This window comes from Pleurodeles waltl, chromosome 4_1 (assembly GCF_031143425.1).
Source record: "Pleurodeles waltl isolate 20211129_DDA chromosome 4_1, aPleWal1.hap1.20221129, whole genome shotgun sequence".
Classification (NCBI taxonomy): Eukaryota; Metazoa; Chordata; class Amphibia; order Caudata; family Salamandridae; genus Pleurodeles; species Pleurodeles waltl.
The window spans coordinates 295602999-295629224 of NC_090442.1; the positions used below are offsets into that span (position 1 = coordinate 295602999).

A 26226-nucleotide genomic window follows, 5' to 3' on the forward strand; every position below is an offset into this window, starting at 1 on the left:
CACCGTCTGTCACCGCACCCTAATCCCCCGCCTCTGCTCACCGGGATCCAAGGCCAGGCCCTGGACTGGATCGCCTCCTTCCTCTCAAACCGTTCCCAAAGAGTTTGCCTCCCACCGTTTCGCTCAGACCCCACCGAGATCATCTGCGGCATACCTCAAGGCTCATCGCTCAGCCCGACACTCTTCAATGTCTACATGAGCCCCCTCGCCGACATCGTATGCAAGCACGACATCATCAACACCTCCTATGCCGACGACACCCAACTTATACTCAACCTCACCAAGGACCCCGCCAGCGCCAAGACCAACCTACAAGAGGGCATGAAGGACGTCGCAGATTGGATGAGGCTCAGCCGCCTAAAGCTGAACTCTGACAAAACGGAAGTCCTCATCCTCGGCAACACCCCATCCGCTTGGGACGACTCCTGGTGGCCCACGGCACCGCACCGACCCCCGCAGACCACGCCCGCGACCTCGGCTTCATCTTGGACCCTCTTCTCACCATGACCAAGCAAGTCAACGCCGTGTCCTCCGCCTGCTTCCTCACCCTCCGCATGCTCCGCAAGATCTTCCGCTGGATCCCCGCCGACACTAGAAAAACCGTGACCCACGCCCTCGTCACGAGCCGCCTGGACTACGGCAACACCCTCCACGCTGGGACCACCGCCAAACTCCAAAAACGCCTGCAACGTATTTAATACGCCTCGGCCCGCCTCATCCTTGACGTACCCCGCAATAGCCACATCTCCGCACACCTGAGACACCTGCATTGGCTCCCAGTCAGCAAAAGGATCACCTTCCGACTTCTCACCCACGCACACAAAGCCCTCCACAACAAGGGACCGGAATACCTCAACCGTCGCCTCAGCTTCTACGCCCCCACCCGACTCCTCCGTTCCTCTGGCCTCGCGCTCGCTGCCGTCCCTCGCATCCGTGGGTGGGAGGTCCTTCTCCTTCCTGGCAGCCAAGACCTGGAACTCCCTCCCCACCAGCCTCAGGACCACTCCGCATTCCGGAGACTGCTAAAAACATGGCTTTTCGAGCAGCAGTAACCCCCCCCCCCCCCCCCCTTTCCCCTAGCGCATTGAGACCCGCACGGGTGAGTAGCGCGCTTTATAAATGTTAATGATTTGATTTGATTTGGATAATTACGCTCTGCCCAAACAAAACTGCAGACGCCTCAAAAGGAAATGGTGCACCGACAAGACCCTACCAATCATGAAGCCTTCAAAAAAGCCTTAAACACACACCACCAACAGAAACTCCTTCCAGGAACGCATCAACAACAACGCACACAACAGCAAAGAACTCTTCAGGATCATCAGCAAAGTGACCAACCCCAGAGCGAACTCCACGGACATCCTCCCCTCACAAGAACTCTGCAACAACCTCTCCACCTACTTCCACCGTGAAATAGCAGACATCTACAACAGCTTTCCGACCCAGGACCATCCCATGCCCAACACCGTCATAGCCTCCACCGAAGCTCCTCCAAACCCCCACCGCCTACTCTCCTGGGCCAATTTCTCCGACGGGGAAACCCTCAACAACATGAACTCCATCCCTGCCCCACCACATCTTCAACAAAGCAAGTAGCACCATCACACCCAAGCTCTGGCACATCATCAACTGCTCCTTCGAGACCGCCACCTTCCCAGAAATCAGGAAACACGCTGAAATCAAGCCCTTACTGAAGAAACCAACCGCAGACCCAGACGACCTCAAGAACTTCCAGCCCATCTCTCTACTCCCCTTCCCAGCCAAGGTTATCGAAAAGGCTGTCAACAGACAACTCTCCAAACACATTGAACTATGCAACATCCTTGACTCCTCTCAGTCTGGCTTACGGAGCAACCACAGCACCAAGACCGCCCTCCTCGTCGCCACAGACGACATTCGGATCCTCCTAGACAGGGGTGAGACCGCGGCTCTCACCCTCCTCAAACCTGTCCGCCGCCTTCAACACCATCTCCCACCACACTCTATGGACTTATCTCCACGACACTGGCATCCTAGACAAGGCACTAGAATGGATCACCTCCTTCCTCTCTGACAGAACCCAAAACGTCAGTCTCCCCCCTTCTACTCGGAGGCCACCAAGATCATCTGCGGCGTCCTGCAAAGCTCCTCTCTGAGCCCCACTCTCTTCAACCTCTACATGGCCCCCCTAACCAACATCACCAAACACCACGCACTTAATATCGCCTCTTACGCCGACGACACTCAGCTAATCATCTCCTTCACCAACCACCCGCTCACAGCCAAAGCCAACTTCCACAACAGAATGAGGGCAGTCGCAGCCTGGATGAAGGAGAGCTGCCTCAAGCTAAATACCGAAAAAAACAGAAGTCCTCGTCATCGGCAACAACCCCTCAGCCTCGGACATCTCCTGGTGGCCCACTGCCCTATGAAGCGCTCCGCCCCCACCGATCACGCCCACAACCTTGGATTCATCCTGGCATTAGCACTCTCGATGAACCGGCATGTCAGCGCAGTCTCCTCTGCCTGTTTCAACACCATGCGTATGCTCTGGAAGATCTTCAAATGGATCCCAGCCGAATCCAAAAGAACAGTCACTCAGGCTATTGTCCGCAGCCACTTGGACTACGGCAACGCACTCGATGCCGGAACCACCACCAAGGTACAGAAGAGACAATAACTCATCCAGAACGCCTCCGCCCGTCTCATCAAGAACACCCCCTAACACAGCCACACCTCCGCCCTACTGAGAGACCTGCATTGGCTCCCAATAGACAAGAGAATTATGTTCAAACTTCTCACGGACGCATACAAAGCCCTCCACAACACTGGACCAGAATATCTCAACCAAAGACTCCACTTCTCCACGCCCACCAGGCAACTCTGCTCCGCCGACCTCGCCCTCGCTGCCATCCCACGTGTCCGGAAGACCACAGCCGGAGATAGGTCCTTCTCCCACCATGACGCTAAGACCTGGAACTCCCTCCCTATCCACCTCAGAAGATCTCCCACTCTATCACAATTCAGAAAGAGCCTCAAAACTTGGCTCTTCACCTGATCCCCTCTGACCTTCACTTACTGCTCCCCCCTCCCCCCAACCCCACCCGGGGCATTGAGACCCTAACAGGTGAATGGCCCCACTTTACAAATACAGTGATTGATTGTCCTGTTTATCTTGTCAGAAGAAGACTTTTTTTTATTTTTTATTTTATTTTTTACTGTGCTTCACTCTCCTGTCCAGGGAATCATCCCTTTTCATTTGCAGAGCATTTTTGCTCTGAGCTTAGCTGTAAACAAGGCTGTAAATCAGGCTGTTATCTTGGTCACATTTAGTCTTTGTGGGCTGTCTGCACCCTCTCTCAGCTGCCTGGCTACTGCCCTTCCTTGGCTTGGATTTTCTTTACCAAGTGTATAACCTAGGCACCCATCTCTAACAGGGCTCTGCAGTCCTTAAAGACAGTACCCACTTCTGTTCCATACTGGGATCCCACTCGTAGCTCCATCAGTGCACCTCAGTTCACACACTCCAAGCCCCTCAGCCGTGCCAGTGCCAGAACCCCACACACTCTGTCTGCCAGAGCACCTAAGGCCTTACAGTCAGTAGGCACTGCTGCACCATTACTGGGACCTCGGGCACAGCTCCATAAGTGCACCTCAGTTGACACACTCCAAGCCCCTCAGCCTTGCCCGTGCCAGAACCCTATGCATTCTGTCTGTCAGAGCACCTCAATTCTTACAGTCAGTACACACTGCTGTTCCAGTACATCAACCTTGGGCTCAGCTCCACAGTGCCACCTCAGTTTACACATTCCAAGCACCTCAGCTGTGCTAGAACCCTACACATGCTGTTTGGGAGAGCACCTCAGTTCTTACAGTCGATACATTCTGCTGTTTAGTTCAGGGACCACGGGCACAGCTCCATCAGTGCACCTCAGTTCTACCATGGCGAGGTCACTTCCTGTCCTATACTGGGACCCCGCTCACATATAATCCATTTACAGTAGCTCAATTCTAATATTCAGTCCCACTCCCAAGGCAAAACTGGACCCAAAAGAGCAAAACACAGCTCAGCCAGTGCACCTCAAGTCTAACATCAATCGGCTGTTGATGGGAACCACCACAGCGCCACCAGAATCCATCAATTCTAACATTCAGTGCACGTTTCTTCTCAGTACTAAGGCTCACACACGCCCCTCGCTTCTGTGGTTCAGAGGCAAAGCCACTCCCAGGCTGTACCGCACTTGCAGCTTCACTAAGGTACCCCCAGGCTAACACTGGGCAACACCGGCATGCTAATACTTGGGTCCACACGTAGCTCCATTAACATACCTCACTTCTGACCTTGTGTGCCCGTTACTATTCCAGTACTGCAGCCCACATACAACTCTGTCAGTGTACCTCAACCCTAACCTGCAGCACCCCATTATTCGAATACCAGGAATTACACGGCCTTCCGTTTCTCATTCCTCACCCGCTTCCTTTCTGTTATTCCAGCACTGGGCCAGGACCCACTATGTCTATGCCCCCAATCCTGATCTGAAGCACCCCAACATTGCTGTATTGGGGTTCACATATAACTCTGCTAATGCATCTCCTGCTGTTTTGCAGTGCCTCCTGCTGTTTCACAATCTGAATTCTGTTTGAGGATGTAGGGGAGCCAATTAAATCTACTCTTAGCTACCATCTTTATTTTGGAGGGTGTGTTTCACCTGTCTTTTTCTGTTCTTTCCTTTACACTGTTTACTCTCAATGTTTTCTTTCTCCCCCACATTTCTCTTTCCAGCTCCTAAAATCCACGTGTTAACAGTTTCACTCCCTTTCAGCTGTTATATCTACTACTCTCCTTTTTTTAAATTTCCCTCTTTCCTCTTCTTACCTCTTTCAATCTTGCAAAAACCTGGGTATTTCTTTCTTTGTTTCATTCTTCTCTGTTTTTCTTCATCAGGCGTTCATTCTTTCACTATGTATTTCTCTTCCCTTCATTCTTTCTTTGTCTCTTTTATTTGCACTTTCCTTTGACTCGGTATGCGTCCTTTCAGTTTTTTTTAATCTTTCTGGTGTTTCTCTTACCTTTATCTGTCAATTGTTTTTATTATAAATGCCTCTTTTTTTCCCATCTGTATGTGAAAGCCATAAGTGACTTGTCAGGACCCAAATTGTCAAAGTGGTTTTCCCATTCTGTGTCTGTGAGAAATGTGTCAGTACATACATACATTACCTGCTTCTTTTGATGCTTGTTTTTGTCATCTCTATTTTTTCTCTACTGTTCATTTTTCTCTTTCTTTTCACACTTCTTTCATTCTTTTTTCCCCTTTATCTTTTGTTTGGTAGCTTCCTTCCCCTTTTTCTTTTGTCTTACAGGTTTGCTCTACTTCCTCTCTTAGTTGTGTTTTCATTTTCTTGTTTTTTTTCCTCTTCTTTTTTTTCCTTGGACCCCTTCTCTTTCTTCCTTTTGTTTGATGTATTCCTTTCGCTTCTCTTTTTTTGCCCCATCCGCTTTCTCTCCTGAGGCCTAGTTATCAATGGAGCAACAGGCGCAGTGGCCTACTGACCTCACTCAACTCTAATTGCTGCTCTATTTTCCTACCAAAACTTGTCAACCATTTTCCTTTCTTACTCCAGGGCTCATGACACGTTACTACGCTACTTGTCCTCTCCATCTTTACTCCTACATCCCTCATTCCTTCCACCCTCCAATCTGTCCCAAATTACATGTTTGTTAAGGTGTTTTGAGCATTACACTCTAATGCCAGAAGTTTATTTCTGATAAAGGTTTATATGATAATTGTATATGCTTTCAGATAGAGGAAGAATGTAAATGGAAGTGTGTTAGTTAAATGGTGGGCCACTGGAATTTTATGGCAAGAAAAGACAATTATAACTGATTTATGTGGCAAGAATAAGTCCAGTTATGAATTTATAATATCAGTAGCTCTAACTCAAGAAACTGGGAGACCTATTGCATTGCAAATGCTTGTTACCTTTCTTAGCAATCAAATCTGATTTCCGTGCTACTGCATTTCTTCCCGTTATAATGACGCAAATGCTCTTGTACAAACTGCTTTTGCAAGAGTATTTCTTGGCCTAATGTAGAAATAGACTTTTTATTCTAACTTTCCAGTACTTCACTGATGCTCCCGCGCTTGTCAAAAATGCCAGTTCGCCACACGTCCTCTCATCATGCTTGTTTTCAAACTGCCTAGAGTCGACTCTTAGACTTACTTCTGATCATTTGGGATAGAGCAAGTGACAAAGTTCAAGCAGCTGCTTAGTGTACACATTAACAGCGTACCTTTCCTTCGACCATTCACCTTTTGTTAAACCCATGAGTGTGGGCGTCGGCCACTGGTTGACGCCCGCACTACCTCCCTTGTGCAGGTCACAACCAGTGGCCGAAACCAGGGTGAGGGCTTGAAAAATCTCAGGCTTTTTAAAATTTTAATTTAAATTTCATCCCCCATCGGGAGACATAGAAGAGCTTCTGTGTCTCCCCCCTAGCCTCACCTGGCCCTTTGTGATATCAGCGCACCTTGTGGCACGTTGATGTGAAAATCTGTGTTCCCCAATTGAGCAGGAAGCGGCGGTAAGGCAGCTTCCTGCTCTGGTGGGGAAAACCGGCCCAAACGGGCCATCCTAACGTTCGGGAAGGTCTCGTTTGAAATGGGAGGTTCTCCCCTTTCAAACGAGGACTTCCTGAAATGGTCTCAGGGGTGTGGAATTTATTAAAATATCTACTTGTCCAGGGGACAGGTTGCTTCTCAAATCTACTTGTCCTGTAAAAAGATCTACTTGTCCCTTTGGTGCCATGTAGTGTGGCGACAAATTATGGCAGCAATTAATAGCCTCTCTGATTATGCCAGGGCTACTACCATAGTAGGGCTTGAATACTTGGAGTTTCAATCCCTACTGTAGCAATTTCCTTATTTTGCCACCTTTCTGCAGATCTGCATACTGGGGCTGGAGGAAGCAGTAAGCAATAGTTCCAGGGCTGGAATGCCTTTGAGTCTGCAAACCTACTAACCTGCATATTTTAAAGATTTTTACCAGCTTCTCTCTAATATTTTCCCATAATAAGAAAGGTTGGACATTTACTCCTGACAATAGCAGAATTAGAACTTCTTCCAGGGTTGGGAAGAAAGTGGCTGGAGGGAAAATGAACTTGCAAATGCTCAATAGATTTTCACATGAGCAAATCTACACATCGTATTTACCCACGCTAAAATACAGTTCACAAATATTTTATTGGGGTACGACATATACCATGGTTGCACTTTTGTGACTTTCTTTAAGAATTTGGGGCCACAAGTAGGTAGGTTCAGATTTGTGACCTGCAAATTGCGAGTTGCAAATCCGAATGTAGGATGGTGTCCTTGACACCATCTGTGATTCGCAAGGGCTTCGCAAATGCCCACATCATGAATAATCATGAGGTGGGTCGCAATTTGCGACCCCCTCACGAATGGTGGCCTGCTGGAGACAGCAGACCACCATGTCTGTGACTGCTTTTCAATAAAGCAGTTTTTTTTTTTTTTTTTTTTTGTAATGCAGCCCGTTTTCCTTAAAGGAAAACGAGATGCATAACAAAAACGAAAAATGAAACGTTTTCGTTTCATTTTTTCAGAGCAGGCAGTGGTCCACAGGACCATTGCTTGCTCTGAAAAAATGTTTACAGTGACATTCACAATGGGAAAGGGGTTCCATGGGGATCCCTTCCCTTTTACGAAAGTGTTAGCACCCATTTGAAATGGGTGCAAACTGCGATTGGTTTGCGCCCGCGTTCGCGGTCACAAAACAATCCTACATTGCACTGTGAGTCGCAATTAGGAAGGGAACACCCCTAACTAATTGCGAGTCGCAAACCCGTTTTGTGATTCGGTAACCAGGTTACTGAATCGCAAAACTGGGTTTGTGCATCGCAATGTGCTTTTTGCACGTCGCAAACAGCGAAAGACGCTGTTTGCGACATGCAAAAAGCTACCTACATGTGGGTCTTGGTCCCTAATTAGGTCTGGTGTTAACAAAGACATTTTGTTTTTATTAAACTTCTATTTCTCTCTCTTTCGGCTGGCTTTACTGTGAGTGATCGCATTCTGCTCTTCCACAAGTAGCATATTGCCACACAAAGTAGTTTTGTTCAGTGTCAGGAACTACAGTGGCAATCAGTGACGTAACGAAACTGGAGGGTGCCCCTTTGCAAAGAACATGGAGGAGTACCCTCTCTAGACTCACTCAGGGCAGGTGCTGTGCTGACGGGGCCCCCTGGAGGGCGGCTGCGGGGCCTTTGTTATGCTGCTGGTGGCAACGTGTGCTTTAAGAGTTCAAAAACCTTTTGGGGGGGTTTTGCCAATGTTTGTTACAATGTTGAGGGCCTGGTAGCTCCCACAACAATAAAGTGTTACAAAAGCCATGTCAAAACAAGACACGCATTGATGAAACTAAAAGACTTATAAAAATATGTCAGATCAGTTGGCTTTGTCAGTGTTTGTTTATTTTCATGCTTCCCATAATCGTGTTGAAAATGGTTACACTGATTTTCCATTAGAAATATTTTTGGGAAATACTAGCATGCATCAACACATTTTACTAAATGACACTTCATTTGCATATAATCAGAGAGCATTCTGGGAGCATTATACTTAGCCTCTTAGCCTAAACTTTTCAAACGTGTGTACACGTTTTGTTTTTTTGTACTGGAACCAACGTCAGTAGTGAAGTGTGACCTTAAAACATTTATTTACAGCACGCACCCTAATAATGAAGGCTTTCAAATAATGAACCATAAATACAAGTTCGAACAGCATTATCTTTTGGAAGCACATTACCTCAACTGCAGAGAGTTCAACTCTCTGTAAACAGGCAGCCAATGGGTTTGTGCTGCAGGGGGTTGGGCCTACTTGTCCCAAGGACAAAGGAAACATAAAAACTTGTTGCCCTTGACCCCAAACAAGATGTCCCGGGCGTCGGGCGATAGGAATTCCACATCCCTGGGTCTCCTGTCCTCTGAAAATGGGCAACCCCCCATTCCAGGGGCACATTTACAAAAAAAAAAAAAGCCTGAACCTTCAACTGGCCAGAGTTACATATGACTAGAGTGTATTTAAATCATGTGATTACCCCATACACCAATAAAAATCCATTCACTGCTTGATCGCTAACTATTTCACTATGTAAATACCCTTAGTTTATTTTTCTGTTTATCTTTCCTTCTTCATTTCTTTTAATGATGATGAAGTATTTAAAACAGTAATTATAATTTATGATTGTTTATATCCATGTTTCTGTGTCTGATTCTTAATGTTTCTAATTCAAAAAGGTAAATTACCCAATATTTACATTATCCACAACCATATACACAGAGACATGGTAAGATTCATTCCAATTAATACTTTAACCACCATTATCTACTCTACAAATTAACTAATATATTTCAATTTTCACTTCTCATCAAACATGGCAGAGTAAGAATCCATGTATTGGTAAAGTACCTATTCATATTTTTGTTCTATTTCAGCCCATATTTAATATTATTACATTTCTTCTGGAACAAATCATTGTCTTCAGTTCTGGAAGTATAATTCTGAAAGACATTATCACCAACAACCATTTGTCAGGATTTTCTTTACAGTCTACATATAACCATAACGAAATGCAAGTACCTCTAGAGTTCATAAAGTACAAGACGTGAATGAGGATACTAATTAAAGATATGGCTATATCAAAATGTTCCCAACAACTCTCCAACATTTAGGAGACATACAATATTATGTTACCACATAGTCTAACTCTGTGGTGTATGTTGTATATTAAAAATAATTCAAATTGTGTATATTGAGTGTCCTCTCAAGTATCTGTCTAATTCCACTTTTATATTGATAAGGTGCAGGTACATCATATGTTTTCAAGGTTTCTCTCCATTCTACATCTTAATTTCTTTGAAATTTCTCCATATATTCACTTTTAATACATCATAATTTTCAATAACAATTCTTTGAGATTAACCAATTAGAACTGATAAAGTCTGTACAGTCACATAACTACTATAGATGTCTATGTAATTCTGCATCCGCATTTAGACGCCAAGGCATTTCAGTCCCATCCAAAATGATCCATTTGGATTCCATCCTTCTTAATATCACTTCCCGATCTCCTCCTCTGGCATTGGGTTTGATATGTTGAATTGCATAGTATTTTAATCCTTTTTCTTCACCCTGATATTCCCAGATAAGTTTTGCCATTGAGTATGTTGGGTCCTTGTTGTTTATTGTCCTGACATGCTGTAATATGCGTAGCTTCAACTTATTCACTGTGCTGCCCACATACTTTTTGCCACAGACGCATTCTAATACATAAATCACATAGGAAGTGTCACAATTTATTATTTCCATAATTTGCATTACTCTACCATCAATTGTTTTGAACGTTGTCATATTTTTCTCAAACGTACATGCTTAGCTTTTTGTACATTTCCAAAAGCATTGTTGATTGTACGGCAGCCAATTAGATCCATTTTTCTTTTGAGGGTCCATATAGCTGCTTGTTAAAAAAATCATCCAATGATGGTGCTTTGGTGTAGGTTATTAGTGGGTGGTCGGGCAGTATCTTATGTAATGTTTCATCTAATAACAATTTCCAATTATCTTCTAGCAGTTTCTTCGTCATGTGACTAACTGCATCAAACCGCATGATATATCGCACGTCACTAGTTCTTGAGCCATCCTGATTATTTTTTTAACTTCTGCATCAGTAGTTCATCACTTTTACGTTGCGTTGCCCTACTCAAGGCATCATTTAAAACTGATCTAGGATATCCTCTATTATATAATCTCTCATACATATCATCCATTTGGATTTTCAATTCCACATCCTCTGAGCAATTATGCTTCACTCTTAAAAAATTCACCATATGGCACACTCCATTTTAGAGCCTTAGGATGTCCACTGTTTGCATGTAATAAACTATTTGCCCTTGTTGGTTTCCTATGCAAACCTTTTCATCTTTAATGTAAACACCAATGTCTAAGAAATTAATCTCTGTTTTGCTGATTTCATAAGTAAATTTCAATTGTTGAGGATTATCATTAAGGGAAATTATAAATTGCACCAGAGTCTCTTGTTCTCCTTCCCATATGAGAAAGAGATCATCAATGTAACTAACGTACCCACCAAATTATGTTTTAATATTTCCTGCTTTTTTTTTTTTTTTCTCTTGCCACTGTTTCCCAGTTACCACAGTCCCATTGTGAGATATGCATATGTTGGTGCAAAAGAAGTCCCCATAGCAATTCCTTGTTTTTGTAAATAATATTTTCCATCAAATATGAAAACACTGTGAGTCAAGCAATACTGTAACATTTTCAATAGCATCTCTGTATGTTCTAAGAGACTAATGGACCTAGATCTTAAGAACTATCGACAGGCTTCCAAGCCATCTTCATGCCTTGTCGAGGTGTAAAGGTAAACTACATCAATTGTAGCCATTATGTAATTATCTCTCCAAGGTATGTTATTGATTCTATTTAAAAAATCCATGAAGTCCCTTAACTATAATGGAAGACTCGAAACATATGGAAACAAAAAGATGTCTATGAATCTAGAAGTGTTATCCAGTAATGATCCTATATATATATATATATATATATATATATATATATATATATATATATATATATATATATATATATATATATATATAGAGAGAGAGATATCACTTATCTCCTTTTCTCAATGTGTGTGTGGTTCCCTGAGGGCTGCGATCAGCCCCCAGTGAAACAACACCCACATATAAAAGTGATTTGCCTCCAGTTCCCTTGCGGCTTGTGTCTTCAAAGCAATGCACATACTTCAACTGACGCGTTTCAACTGTAGCTTTTAGGCAGAAATAAAACAGTCAAGTAACTCTTGTGATTATGTTTCGGGTAGAAAAGGATCTGACTTTTGTCTAGTGGCAGTTATGAGGCCATAAAGTAGGAATCCACAGGTAGGTGTATCCATCAGAAATGTATGTGGGAGGGGCTATGGAGCGATTAACGGCACTTTTGCTGGGTGGTAGTGAGGGAATCCAAGGAGGAGGTCATGGGGGTGGGAGCACCAATAATGATGGTTAGAGTGGGATCTAGAGGCGCTAAAGACTGTGACGATTGGTATTTGACAAGGTGAAGTAATATTGTATCTTTTTTGTTTTTTGAGTGTCTTGAAAGAACATACTGTTGAGGGAAGAAGTGAAGGTAAGGTGACCTTTACTGTTAGACGCAGAACACACACACACACACACACGCCATCAATTTTGTGACTGTCTACGTAGGTTAGTGTTTTAGAGCGACAGTTTAGCCAGTAGCAGAGATGGCGTCTCGTTGGATGACTGCTGCTCAAGCCCTAACTCGGGTTATAGAGGACAGCTCAGATGTAGGATCAGAGACTGAGAGAGCATCTGAGGGATAGGACAATGGCGCAGACTCTCTCTGGGAGTGATTTTTTTCAGTCTGAGGAGTCCCATTCGATAACTACCCTTCCAGTGATTGAGGGAGGTGATGAGGACAGTCCTGCTGTCCCTTCGAAAGCACAGTCTGTGCAGCGGGACAATAGTGGGTTAGCCCAACCCAGGGAGCAGCTACAAGCAGTGGCAGGCACAGAGAGAGTGCTCTCCTGGGAGCTCCCCAATTTAGTTCAGCCCCAAATTCCACTGCCCAAATCGTATTGTAGAGACATCAAAATTATCTATCACATAACAACCTGGTTTTGTAAGGCAGGCACATGCGGTTTTTGTCCTGGTCTCAGCAGCCATTTAGGGAAACCTACCAACCCAGACATTTCTGGAAACTAGACACCCGGGGAACTCCACAGACATGCTTGTGTGGATTCCCCATAGTTTTCCTACCCGGAATACCCTGCAAAGGTGAAATGTTGAATAAAAACTCAATATTTTCTTACATGTCTGACACACAACCTACAGGAATATGCTGGGATCCACAAAATTCCTACCACCCAGTGTTTCCCCACCTGTCTTGATAAAAATGCTACCCCACTTGAGTGCCTGTACCTAGTGCCTGCGTCAGGAATGGATCACCCCAGGGTCAACATTTGCCCTCATGTAAGGACTAACAGCGACCGTTGTGTGGTCTATTCCTGACACGGGCAGTAGGCCTACCCACACAGGTGAGGTACAATTTTTATCGAGAGACTTGGGAGAATGCTTGGTGGAAGGAAATTTGTGGCTCCTCTCAGATTCCAGAACTTTCTATTAACGAAATGTGAGGAAAAAGTTTTTTTTTTTTTGCCACATTTTGAGGTTTGCAAAGGATTCTGGGTAACAGAACCTGGTGAGAGCGCCACGGGTTACCCCATCCCGGGTTCCTCTAGGTGTCTAGTTGTCAGAAATGTCCAGGTTTGCTAGGTTTTCCTTGGTGCCGGTTGAGCTAGAGGCCAAAATCCATAGCTAGGCACTTTCCAACAAACACGTCAGATTTCAATGTAAAAAAGTGATGTGTCCATATTGCGTTTCCTGTCGCGGGCACTAGGCCTACCCACACAAGTGAGATATCCGTTTTATCGGGAGACTTGGGGGAACAAAGATAGAAGAACAAGTGTTATTGACCCCTTGTCTTTCTCTACATTTTTTCCTTCCAAATGTAAAACAGTGTGAAAAAAAGAAGTATTTGTGAGAAATGCCCTGTAATTCACATGCTAGTATGGGGACCCCGGCATTCAGATATGTGCAAATAACCACTGCTTCTCAACACCTTGTGCCCATTTTGGAAATACAAAGGTTTCTTTGATACCTATTTTTCACTCTTTATATTTCCCCAAATTAATTTCTGTACACCCGGTATACAATGAAAACCCATTGCAAAGTGCAGCTTCTTTATTGGCTCTGGGTACCTAGGGTTCTTGATGAACCTACAAACCCTATACATCCCCACAACCAGAAGAGTCCAGCAGATGTAACAGTATATTGCTTTAAAAAATCTGCGATAGCTGTAAAATGTTATAGAAGACAGAAATGGCTCATTTTTTCACCTCAATTTCAATATATTTTAGCTATTACCTTCTGTAGGAAAACCTCGAAGGATCTACCCAAATGATCTCTTGCTGAATTCAGAATGTTGTCTACGTTTTAGAAATGTTTAGCTGTCCGGGATCCAGCATTGGTTTCACACCCATTTCTGTCACTAACTGCAAGGAGGCTGAAAGCACAAAAAATAGTAAAAAAGTGGTTATGTCTCAGTAAAATGCCAAAATTGTGTTGAAAAATGTGGTTTTCTGATTCAGGTCTGCCTGTTCCTAAAAGCTGGGAAGGTGTGATTTTTAGCACTGCAAACCCTTTGTTGATGCCATTGTCAGGGAAAAAACGACATGCTTTCCCTTTTTCCCCATTTTTCTTAAAAAAAAAAAGAAGCAAATTTTAAGCTGTATTTTGGCTAATTTCTTAGTCTCTTCCAGGGGAACACACGAACTCTGGGTACCTTTAGAATCCCTAGGATGTTGGTGAAAAAAGGATGCAAATTAGGTGTGGCTATCTTTTGTGGGCAAAAAGTTATAAAGGTCTAAGCACAAAATACCCCAAATAGCCAAAAAAGGGCCTCAGCAGTGGCGGGGGTGTCGGCAAAGGTCCAGCGGCTACGGAGTTAAAGAGGCACAGCTTTTTCCTTAGAACGGGATCCCATTCATCCTTCTCAACATGTGAATGGAGAATTATAATCATGGACCCTCCACGGACAATTTTTTTCTAGTTCTTATAGCTTGATATCCAAACATACAATTTAGGTTTTACATCACTGATGCATCAAATTTGGGGTTTGTGTAGGAACATCTGATGGGAATTTAAAAAAAGAATCCTATTATTCTAAAGAACTTGAAATGGTTCTAGACTATGGGCCTGAATACAACTTTGGAGGACGGTGTTAATCCGTCCCAAATGTGACGGCTATACCCCCTACCGTATTACGAGTTCCATAGGATATAATGGACTCGTAATATGGTAGGTGGTATATCTGTCACATTTGGGACGGATTAACACCGTCCTCCAAAGTTGTAATCAGGCCCTTAGTAGCTTGTAATTGTTTTACTTGGCGCTGTACTGTACATTTTGCCTGGCATTTCTATACCGTTAGCCTCACCCTTCTGAAATTTGATGTATCTCTTTTAAGGTGATAGTTCTCTTTTGCTAAGTTCAGTTGTAATAATTTGTACTACATTGTCTGTTAATGTTGATTTCCTTTCAGTTGCGAACTTCGCCTCATTTTGGAGGGACCGAAATCTTATCACAATCTGTAACAAACACAAGCACTATATGGGTTCTCTGTGCTCCTTGATTTAACTTGGACGCGCCCCACCTTGGGCCTTTCTTTACTCCTAACAGGTGAGAAATTATGCCTTCTTCACCACTTCCATTTCTGACTTGGCATCCTGCTCCGAGTGCCCTATTTCTGTGTTTTTATTTCTAATTTAGCACACACCTAAATATGGTGGACCTCGTGCCACTATCCCGCCTATCTTCATGTTTTGATGGTCTGAAAAAAACATTGTGAGGTCTTCAAGTACTACATACAGGTGGTTTGTAGACCTGATTTTGCTTTTCTAGTTTATCTGTCTCTGCAGCTGAGGATCTCCGCAGGACTCTCCTTCACCCTCGGTAAATTAGCTTTATGCTGCCCAGCCTTCTTTACTGGTCTGGGGTCCAAAATCCTGGTAGCAAGGTTAGAGAATTTTCACCGGAGCTTTTAGGAAAGAGCACACCTTAGTTAAACAGCGCTCAAATCAATGTGCAGACATTGATGGGCCCATTGAGAGAGGTCCAGGATGAAACACTGGAGCATACATTCGAAGCAAGGCTTGCTATTGTCCTTTGGTGGAGGCTTACCACTCCTTACACCAATTGGTATCCAATGATGAAACACTTAATTAGGAATGCAATGTGTGAACTTAGCCTCTGTCTAAAAGAGGGGGGGAAGCTTTTGGTAATTGGTGAATTTGGTGTGCTGCTTTGCCAATTGATTATGGTATTTCTTCTGTTTGGTGGGTAACACTTTTTTTTTAGCTGAAAAGAGAAAGCCTCAATAAATCATTGCTAATACTGATACTTCTCACTCTGACGTGTTTACCTTGGGACGAATGCCAGCAGGTCTATTTTCAGACCTGATGTCACCCAGAAGAATTGTATACTTTTATGAGAGCCCTTTCATTTTTCAGTCACGCTTGAACTAGTGACGCCAACAGTGTCTTTTTAAAAATACGATAATCTTTCTTCTATCACACTAGTGAGGCATATTAAAAAAAGGTAAATATACATGTGTATATTCACTACTACACTTATCTCTAGTCCTTTTTGCTGTTCATCATTTCTGATTGTGTATTTACACCTAGGTGTAGTGGTACTACTCGTAACTTTGCACACATACGTAGAGATCTCCACCACAATGTTGGAGATCTTGCTATAGGAAAGTATAGGGAAACGAAAGTAAAGTTTATTAGCTTTTAAAAAATGATTTAAAGTATTTTAATTAAAAATATAAATTAATTTTAAATATCCATTTTTACTTAGAATGCAATAAAATGCTACAGCATTACCTCCTCAAATTAAACAGTTATATGTGTGTGTGTGTGTGTGTATATATGTGTGTGTATATATGTGTGTGTATATATGTATGTGTATATATATATATATATATATATATATATATATACATTTTGTCCTGTAGAAGGTGTTTGCCGAAACGCGTTGACATTCTGTGCAGGAAACTGTGATTTAATTTAATGGAATAAAATTGGTGAAATTCAACTTATGAATATTCCTTTTGTCCTCACGAGAGGCCAAGGGATCAGTGCAGCCGTTTGGTGGATATTGTTCCATCTGTTTTGGATTATTTATATATATATATAAATAATACTTTTTAAACAATAGTTTAAAAAATCCTACGTTAACTAACATTTTTATTTCTTATATTTACGAAATGTTGCTAAAAATAATACAGTTTAAATTATGCATATTTTTTATAGATAAGTTTAATTTTACTTGAATTACGTTTATTAATAGCTTTTAAAATAATAAAGTAATGATTTTATCTATATGTTTGATCATTAAATATATATTTATACATGCATAATATAATATCTTCAAATACCAAAATAATTGAATTGATTTAACATTAGTTCCTATGGGTTGATATGTTATTTGATGTCCAACATTGTTTTCTATGATAGTGTGTACCGGCAACGTGAGTGCGTGGGTCCATGTTCTTGTGTGGTATGTGACATGCTCCAAGGCAGTGGAGGACATTTACACACATTTTGACATCTTTAGGGTTGTTCAGTGGTGTTGTTTATGAATAGTACTTACTCTTACGTGTGTGTTTGTATTAGCATATCTCTCCCTAAATTAATTCTTAAATTTCCCAAAACCCCTGCCATTTAGGGTAAGTGTTCCCTATTTTCTAGCCACCTTCCTGTGCCCCTCCCACCTTTACTACTAAAATGTATACTTACCTGTTTAGAGATCTCCACACAGAAAAGATAATAGAGACAGTGGTCTCTAGCCATAGTTTTGTGAATAGCATTTTATTGTATGTGAGTAGTACTTCTGGGGGCGTATTACAAATATGACGTATTTACCTTGTTTGTGCCATGGCACAACTTTCAAAATGTGTGTCCGGTGTAAACAAGGAAAGTGTGCTGTAATAGAATAAATGCGCTGCCCACAGGGCAGCCGCAAACCCGCGCTGGCCTGGGGCAGCGCATTCAAGTGAAACACAAAGCAGCTTTGAAGCAGCCACTCCATGTTTCACTGCTCAGGCAGCGACATGCCTGCACTTTTAAGATTGGAAAGAGATCCCCTTGCAGGCAGGTGCAGTGAGTGACTGTACCTGGGTGCAAGGGCATGTCTGGGGGCTCCATAAAATCCATAGATTCTCCTTAACCCCATCCAGTGTGTTGCCATCAGGGGGGAGCTGACAAAATAAAGTGCTGCACAATAAGTGCGCCTCTTGACAGCTTTATTGCCTTTGCGCCCGCATCTATAATACAGCATGGGCGCAGAGGCAGAGATGACCCCATTTGCATGGGGCCATGCCCTAATGCAAATAGGGGAATGCCCTCTGATGATAGCGCTGGCGCACATATTAAAGAAAGGGCCGCACGTGCGTTTGCTGCCCCTTCTGTAATACCAAAGTTCCCCGGGGATGCACAAATTGGGCCCAAATGCCTGTTGCGCCCTGAGGGCACTTTGTGTAATACGGCCTTTGTTTTACTAATTTATGTGCCACAAGATACAGATTGTGAATAGGCCTTTGGGATTTTTTTTGTGCATAGTTAAAGATCAATTGATAATTGATTCAAGTAGCGAAAAAGGGTATGCGACGGGTAACTGCCTTGTAATGCAAGGTATTTGGAAATGTTTGAATCTCTTTTGGGTGACTGTAAAGGTGAGCAGTCACATATGTTTTGATGACCATTAGAGACTTCGTTCTGATCCCTTCTTTTGTTAAGTAGAAATGTTCTCTTTTATTTTTCATCACTCACACAGACCAGACTAAAGAATGGTCTCATTTGCAGAATGCATCTAGCAACCTTAGCAAATATTTGCGATTGATAATCAGATGTTTTGTATTTTCACAATGCTTCCTACAGGTTATAGCTCCCAAACACTAGACGGTGGTCTGCAATGTAATCCTCAAAACCAGGGCTAGAAGGTACCAATCCCAAGTGGTGCTCCAAGGCCATAAAAACTGCAGAGAGTGACATTTTTATAAAAGGGTAAAACAACATAACATATATCCCGATCCTTGAAATATTATACATACAAATTCTGAAAGTCTGTGATTGAGATGCAGTTTGGCTTGAGTTTGAGTGCCATCATACTAATGCTAAATTTTAAGCCCTGCCAAAGGCTGCCCTGTAAAGTGTTCTAGGAAATATCAGCCTAATTCAAGATCTGGGATGTGACACAAAACCCTTTCAATAAGAAAATATTCTGCAAATTCACTCAGCTCAACTTCGGACCTGCAAATGCCAAGACATCTGATTATATCAGCTCACAGAAACTCTCTGGCCTTTAAACACAATTAGAACATTGGATGGTTGGTTGCTCCATTGAAACCAATGGAGTGGTCTGGGCTCCTAATGGCCAGTAAAAGCTTGGAGCTTCAACATTCCAATGGTTGTGTTCACAGCTCTTGCTGCGAACAAAGGCCTCCCTGAGCTGAGGGAATTTCAGTCCACTCGGGCTCCATGAGGCCTTTGTCTTATTTGTTAGAACATTTTGCCCTCTAGTGGTGGAATGTTCTCATAGCCGTATAGCCCTCCGTAGCTGGGCTATACCAGCATTAAGGTCCCTCTCCCCCAGCTCGGGCCTCAAAACCTGGAGGAGGCCTTTATAGCCCACTACAGCGGGCTATAAGGCTTTATTAAAAGCACTACAGCAGCAGCCCTGCCAAGAATTTAGTAGTAGGCTGATATCTGTCTACTGCCACCTAAATCAGTACATTGCTTAGACCAAAGACCTATAATTAGGTTTAGCTCACATTTTCTTGTATGGTGAGGATCTCTGATAATGCCAGTTCCACATTCGGCCCTGACATGTTTTACCTGCTTGCTGCAAGTATCTGAAGGTTTAGGGCTCCTGGTGCATCTTTGCTGTATTTATGGTTTGACTGGATTTTGGGTAATGGAATCTGAAACATAACTAAGGTCTTTAGTCTCTGTGTAGGAGATGTCCAAAATGCAGTAGCTGGCAAAATGTACAACAGAAATCTGTGCTGGAAAAAGGTCTTGAAAAAATGTTAATTGGATGAATTGCTTCTAGCACAATACCTGAAAGCTTGTCAATTTATGTAACAGTTCCATTTATTTTGATAGGTAAACAAGAACTGGAATAATAATATTATCTACTTCATTTATTAATACTCCATGTAAACTCAGTAAAATAGTAAAAGTGATGTGCAGTGTAGGTCCAGGAAAGCCGGAGTCCTACCAGATTTGCAGTATAATCTCAGTTATGTACATAAGTCTCATTTGGATTCATTATATTTCAATTTATCTGGAGCTCATGAGAATCTGAAATTGACCCATCGCTCCTGGACACCATGATTGATTTTCTTTTTTTATTCTTGAAATGCATTTGTTATTTATTTCTATTTCTCTTGATTGGGTACACACATTACAGACCAATCCAGAATACCTTCATTAGGATTACTAATACTTAACATGCTTTCACAATATTATTTTCATGTGGTAACTGCTAAATTTCTGATTTCAACTTACCTAAACACAGCTATCAACGGTTTTCAGGTATTCCAAACCAATTTTGACCCTGGAGGAAGCTGTGCTTCACACATTTTCAAGAAACGTGTTAGTGATAGAATGAACATTGGCAAGATATTTGAGTGACTGTTTTTCAAAGTTTTTTCTTTGCGTTGGACTTTGTGTCATGATCAATACATTGGAAACATCCCTAGAGAATTTTTTTACAAATAGATTAATTGTATGTTGTGCAGACATCCTGATATATTTGTAATAAAGATCATCAAATTGCTTCTCTTTGAATTCCCAGGGTGACGTGTTTCCTTCATGCTATTCACCCTTTGATTATTTATTGCAAATTTAACTTTTCACAGTACTTCTTTGAATTCAACAGAGGTGTACGTCTTTAACTCTTTTTATTGTCCATATTCTCTTTTCTCAACTCCTGACTATCCAAATCTCCAACTTTCATATCTCATTTGAGGACCTTCAGTTTTCAACCAGTATGTTCAAGGTAAAACACCAAAAATGAATTAAGGACGTAAGAAGGTGAGTTCCTGTCTTGGTTACGATAATATTTGCATCTCTGTCTTTTACAAGATTGTGATTTCCTTCCCATTAAGCTGTGAAAAGTTTGCATTCTTCGTCAAGACACCAGATTAACATTTTGCTCATTCAAAGCTTAACAAGTAAAGAGCAGTGTGGCTTTAACTAAAATTGTTTAAACCAAATCATTCGTAAGTATTTGTTACCATCCTCTTGGGTACATCCACACCTCATGTATCAGAATACCTAACAGCTGGGTATTTTTTGCCCATTCAGGCCCACTAACCATATTGAGGGACATCTGTATTTCTTCTCCCTTTTCCAGCTGTCTCCTTCAGACAGATGATCCAGTTATGTCATTTGTACAGGGGTCCATTCTTGCTCTGTTTCGATTACTATGTAATCCTGAAGAAGACCCAGCTACATTCACTTGAGTGGTTGAAATGTCAGAATTTTGTTTGCTATTGAATGTATAACTATATAATGTTTGTAATCTTTTAAATGTGTATACTTTCCATATAGCTGTGTGCTTTTCTCAAAACCAAAGACTCTTAAAGCATCCGTTCCATGATATTAACAATTGATACATACCATTAATAAACTTTGATCACTTATTTATTCAAAATGCACTTGCATGAATTCTCATATTCTGAACACCATTTCTGTTTTTTTCTTTTGCTACATTTATCATGTTAGCAAACTTTAGCATAGTAGAAACAATCATTGTGCAGAATGTACAACGCGATTGAACCTGTATTTAAGTAATCTGTCCTCTCTGGGCACCTTCATTGTTTTAATATTGTACCTGTGCCTTTATTAGGTGCAGGGTGCCCATGCACGTTTGATAATGCTCCACAAAGGTGTAACCAATACCACAACTTCCTTGAATCTAAAAACCCACATTAGCACTAGAATTAAACAAGGTGGGAACACTTAGCGTTGCTGGCCTGCCCAGTCCTAAGAAAACACATGCAGTTCCATTGTCTCCAGATTAGACCTCAACTGAACACCCATGAAAACTGGGAATTCAAACTTGGAGCACATAGATCTACCCTGAATGGGCCCCACTTACTGAAAAATCATCCAATTCAGCATCCATTAACTACTATCCCTTCTGTTTAATTATTGTCTCCTTTAACTGCAGCAAATAATTAATAATCCAGTATAATATTACAATTTAAAAAGAAATGCCCAAACCCCTTGGCCATCTATTACGAACACATCAAATGCTACCCTGAAAAACTCTTCCCATATGAACACAGATGGGCTAGATCTCTTCCATATGTCACACTGAAAAATGGTATGTGGTTTGTTAGAAATGGGGTGTTTGGTTGGCAGTCAGGTTACCCCCTGTCCAAGCAAGGACCCTCACTCCAGTCAGGGTAAGTCACACACAATCCAAAATATCTTGTGCCCACCCTGTGGTAGATTGGCAGTGATCAGTCAGGCTTAACTTAGAAGACAATGGTATTTGTGCAATAAATAATGCAATAACACAGTATAGCACCACAAAAATACACCACACAGTGTTTAAAAATATATAATACTTATCTGGATAACTGCAGGTCAAAACGATTAAGATGCAATAAGTATATGTTGAAGTATCACTTGTAAAAATGATATAAAGTGTCTTTAGTCTCTTGCAAGCACAAAGTACCTGGTTTGCGTTCAAAATCTCCTTAAGGAACCGCGGAGGAGGAGAAGCATGGAAAACAGGGAGGTGTGCGCCGATTTCTCGGGCCTCACACGGCAATGCATCGTTTATTTTTCACACAGGGAAGGCTTTGTGTCGATTTCCGGCACTCGGTCTTGTATCCTCTTCGGGTTGTGGGGTTTTCAGATGCCCCCGGGGACTTTGCGTTGAAATCCGGCGCTTGCAGGACGAAGTCACAGGGACTGCGTTGATCCGGTGGGTGTTGTGTGGAAATTTCTACCGCACGGCAGGCGCTGCGTCGATTCCTCTCAGGAAGACGGGCTGCGTCATTCCGGCTTGGCTTTGTGTCAATCCAGTGGGCCATGCATTGAATTTCCGGTTGCTAGGCTGGCGCTGCGTCGATCTTTTCCTTGCGAAGTTCGGATGCAATGTTCCAGTTCGGTGTGCAGTGATTTTGTCACAGCGATGCAGGCTGTACGTCGTTTTCTGCAGGCTGTGCATCGATTTCTGCTGCACAGGGAGTTCTTCTTGCAGAGATGATGTCTTTTTGGTCCGGAGACTTCGGGGAACAGGATTCAAGCTCTATCCAAGCCCTTGGAGAGCACTTCTCAGCACAGCCAGAGAGCAGCAAGGCAGCAGGGCAACAGCAAGGCAGCAGTCCTTCACAGAAAGCAGTCAGGTGAGTCCTGAGGGCAGCCAGGCAGTTCTTCTTGGCAGGTTGCAGGTTCTGGTTCAGGTTCTTTTCCGGGAAGTGTTGAAGTAGAGTGTCTACCTCAGAAGTGTCTAAGTTGGTAGGGTCAGAGACCCTGCTTAAATACCCAAATGTGCCTTTGAAGTGGGGGAGATTTCAAAGAGTGGCTTAGAAGTGCACAAGGTCCCCTTTCAGTGCCACCCTGTCTGCCAGGGTCCCAGTAGAGGGTGTGGCAGTCCTTTGTGTGAGAGCAGGCTACTGTCCTTTGACATGTAAGTGTCAGGCCCTTCACCCTCCCGCCCGGGAAGACCCATTCAATAGGCAGATGTATGCAAGTGTGACTGAGCATCCTGTGTTTGGGGTTGTCTGAGTGAATGGACAAGGGAGATGTCAACTAAACCTAGCAAGACGTGGATTGTAAGGCACAGGATTTAAGTGCAGAGAAATGCTCACTTTCTAAAAGTGGCATTTCTAAAATAGTGATATTAATTCTAACTTCACCAGTCAGCAGGATTTTGTATTACCATTCTGGCCATACTAAATAGGGTAGCCCTAATGCTATCCTATGAAAGGAGCAGGTCTCACAGCAGTGTAAAAACGAATTTAGGAGTTTTACACTGCCATGATATATAGAACACACATGTTCATGTCCTGCCTTTTACCTACATAGCACCCTGCCCTATGGGCTACCTAGGGCCTACCTTAGGGGTGACTTATAGGAAGAAAAAGGGGAGTTTAAGGCTTGGCAAGTACTTTCAAATGCCAAGTTGAACTGGCAGTGAAACTGCACACACAGGCACTGCAGAGGCAGGCCGGAGACCTGGTCAAGGGGCTACTTACGTGGGTGGTACAACCAGTGCTGCAGCCCACTAGTAGCATTTAATTTTCAGGCCCTGGGCACATGTAGTGCACTTGACTATGGACTTACAAGTAAATTAAATAAGCCAATTGGGTATGAGCCAATGTCACCATGTTTTAAGGAGAGATCATATGCACTTTAGCACTCATTAGCAGTAGTAAAGTGCGCAGAGTCCTAAAGCCAGCAAAAATGAGGTCAGAAAAAGAGAAGGAGGAAGGCAAAAAGTTTGGTGGTGACCCTGCAGAAAGGCCATTTCCAACATAGTTGGATCGGTAAGACTGTTTCCAAGTATTATTTTGAAGTTCATGCTGTGAGTGCAGTGGTCAAGGTAGAAAAAAACAGAAAGGATGCCAAAATCAGCCATTCAACATGTGGCATGCCTTTTACCCTGTTATGCATCAATGGGCCTAGTTATAGCTTGTTAATTGATGTTCCCAATGAGTTCACTACTGTTTTCTGATGTAAGTTACCTTGAATTGCAAGTTGACTCGCATGTCATGTGTTGCAAACTCTTCTTCTTGGTCTGCGACCCTGAGGCTAGTGCATCCTTGGTTTTATTGCTGGCAGGTACACCTTAACAGCCAGGGTGCCACAGGGAAAGTGGAAAAAGTCACAATTGGGGACTATCATTACCAGAGACAGTGCTACAAGGAGGCCCTTTTGGAGGCAGCACATTCTGGTTGGCTGAGGCGAGGACCTAGCCAGGCACAACCTACCACTCCCTTCAGGAGATGAATGTAAATAAAGTTTATATTCAACACACACATTAGCTAACACAAAGGAATATCATGGAAATCCGGCCATACATCACATTTAGCAATACCATTCTCCAGTATTTTGAATCTTTTAAAGATTCAAATGCTTTAATCATTCCCAGTCATCGAAGTGGGAGTCCACTGTACAATAATAAAGCAATGTGTATCACTATAATGGGTACTAATGGTAATGAACCATTGGTTGTATAGCCTCTCTTTTTTTTTTTAAATGGACCAAACTGAGTCCCTCAGAACTGCCTTCAGCATCCTCTCGTAAAGCTATGAAAAAATCTCACCATAGCTCTTCTGGATGAGAAAAAATACAAGGGGAACATCCATCTTCCTTAAAAAAGGAAAAAAATTGTTCGGAGCCTGCTTCTCCTTCCCCTAAAAAACACTCCGCCTAAGAAGGCCTCACGATCATTACCTTTGACGATGAAATCAAAATTCAAATTCTTGGCGACGACAACATCGTCAACAGCTGTCTCATCGGTGAGGACTACCACAACTTCAACGCCAACATTTACTACAGATGTGACGTCCATGATCATTTCATCATCGCCACTGTCGTGGACAACTATTATAATGGCGAGAATCCTGAAGCAGACAGTTACGTGGACAAAATTGCTGTCGTTTGTGGCCCATCCCTTAATTCAAAGGACCTGAAGTTATCGTTGATGAGAAAACCATTGACGACAAAGGATCTGGCGGTGAGGAACCAGACGACGAGAGACACGACTACGAAGGACCCATCGACAAGGGACCAACTGTTGGTGAGAGATTTGACAACCAGGTTCGAAGAAGGAACTGTCAACGCCACTTAAATTCACATTGTCAACGAAAACATAATTTTTGCCTTTTTCATTGATTGCTCCAAGGAATAAATCTCCTAAAGAGATTCTTCCAGCCCACACCTCACCCAGTAAAAGTTCATCATTCCCACCATCACATCTTCTAGACGATGATGATCCAGAAGATGATGGCCTTTTAGAGGTGGCTTGTAGCACATCTGAGCTTCACATCAAGTGCCAGGACGATGAGAATGATAAAGGGTAATACTATGACGGAGGCTATTATACAGATGGAAAGCAGTCTGAGCAGTACCAGCAGTGAATACTCATTTTATCAACAACAGGAGTAGCAGGAACAATCCATCCAAATGCCAATGTCTTTAGTGAGCAACTTGCAAAATATGCTCCAGGGCTACTATTGCAGGTTCCCTGAACCAGCTGACACAGCTCCCCTAAAGCGGACACGAAGGCCGGTATCCTCTCCTCCACCCCAAATGCCTCATTCATGACCATCAAGACTCCTAACTGCTCCTGCATCCCCACTTCCACAGGTGGCTTCTATCATAGCTGACCCTCCAACTGATGACCCACCTTCCACAGATGAAGAAAGAAAGGAAGGGGAAATAAGTTACAGTGCCTCAATCCCTAATGAATGGGGTGATTATCTAATCCCAACTCCATCCGCTCCAGTACTGCCAACAACAGATTCCTCACCAGAGGAT

General features: G+C 42.8%; 1 protein-coding gene across 10 annotated transcripts in view; it reads left to right on the forward strand.

The window, feature by feature from the left end:
- The window catches only part of MTERF2 (mitochondrial transcription termination factor 2), a 94372-nt gene that overhangs the window by 37984 nt on the left and 30162 nt on the right, over positions 1-26226 (forward strand). For 3 of the 10 annotated variants that reach the window (XM_069228375.1, XM_069228365.1, XM_069228368.1), the window contains exons 2-3: positions 15198-15334; positions 20702-20757. The exons of 3 other annotated variants lie outside the window; for them this stretch is intronic. The gene's annotated coding sequence lies outside the window, so the exon portion shown is untranslated. The remainder of the gene's footprint in view (positions 1-15197; positions 15335-20701; positions 20758-26226) is intronic. 4 more of the 10 variants (XM_069228371.1, XM_069228366.1, XM_069228370.1 and 1 more) reach the window with 2 other exon arrangements.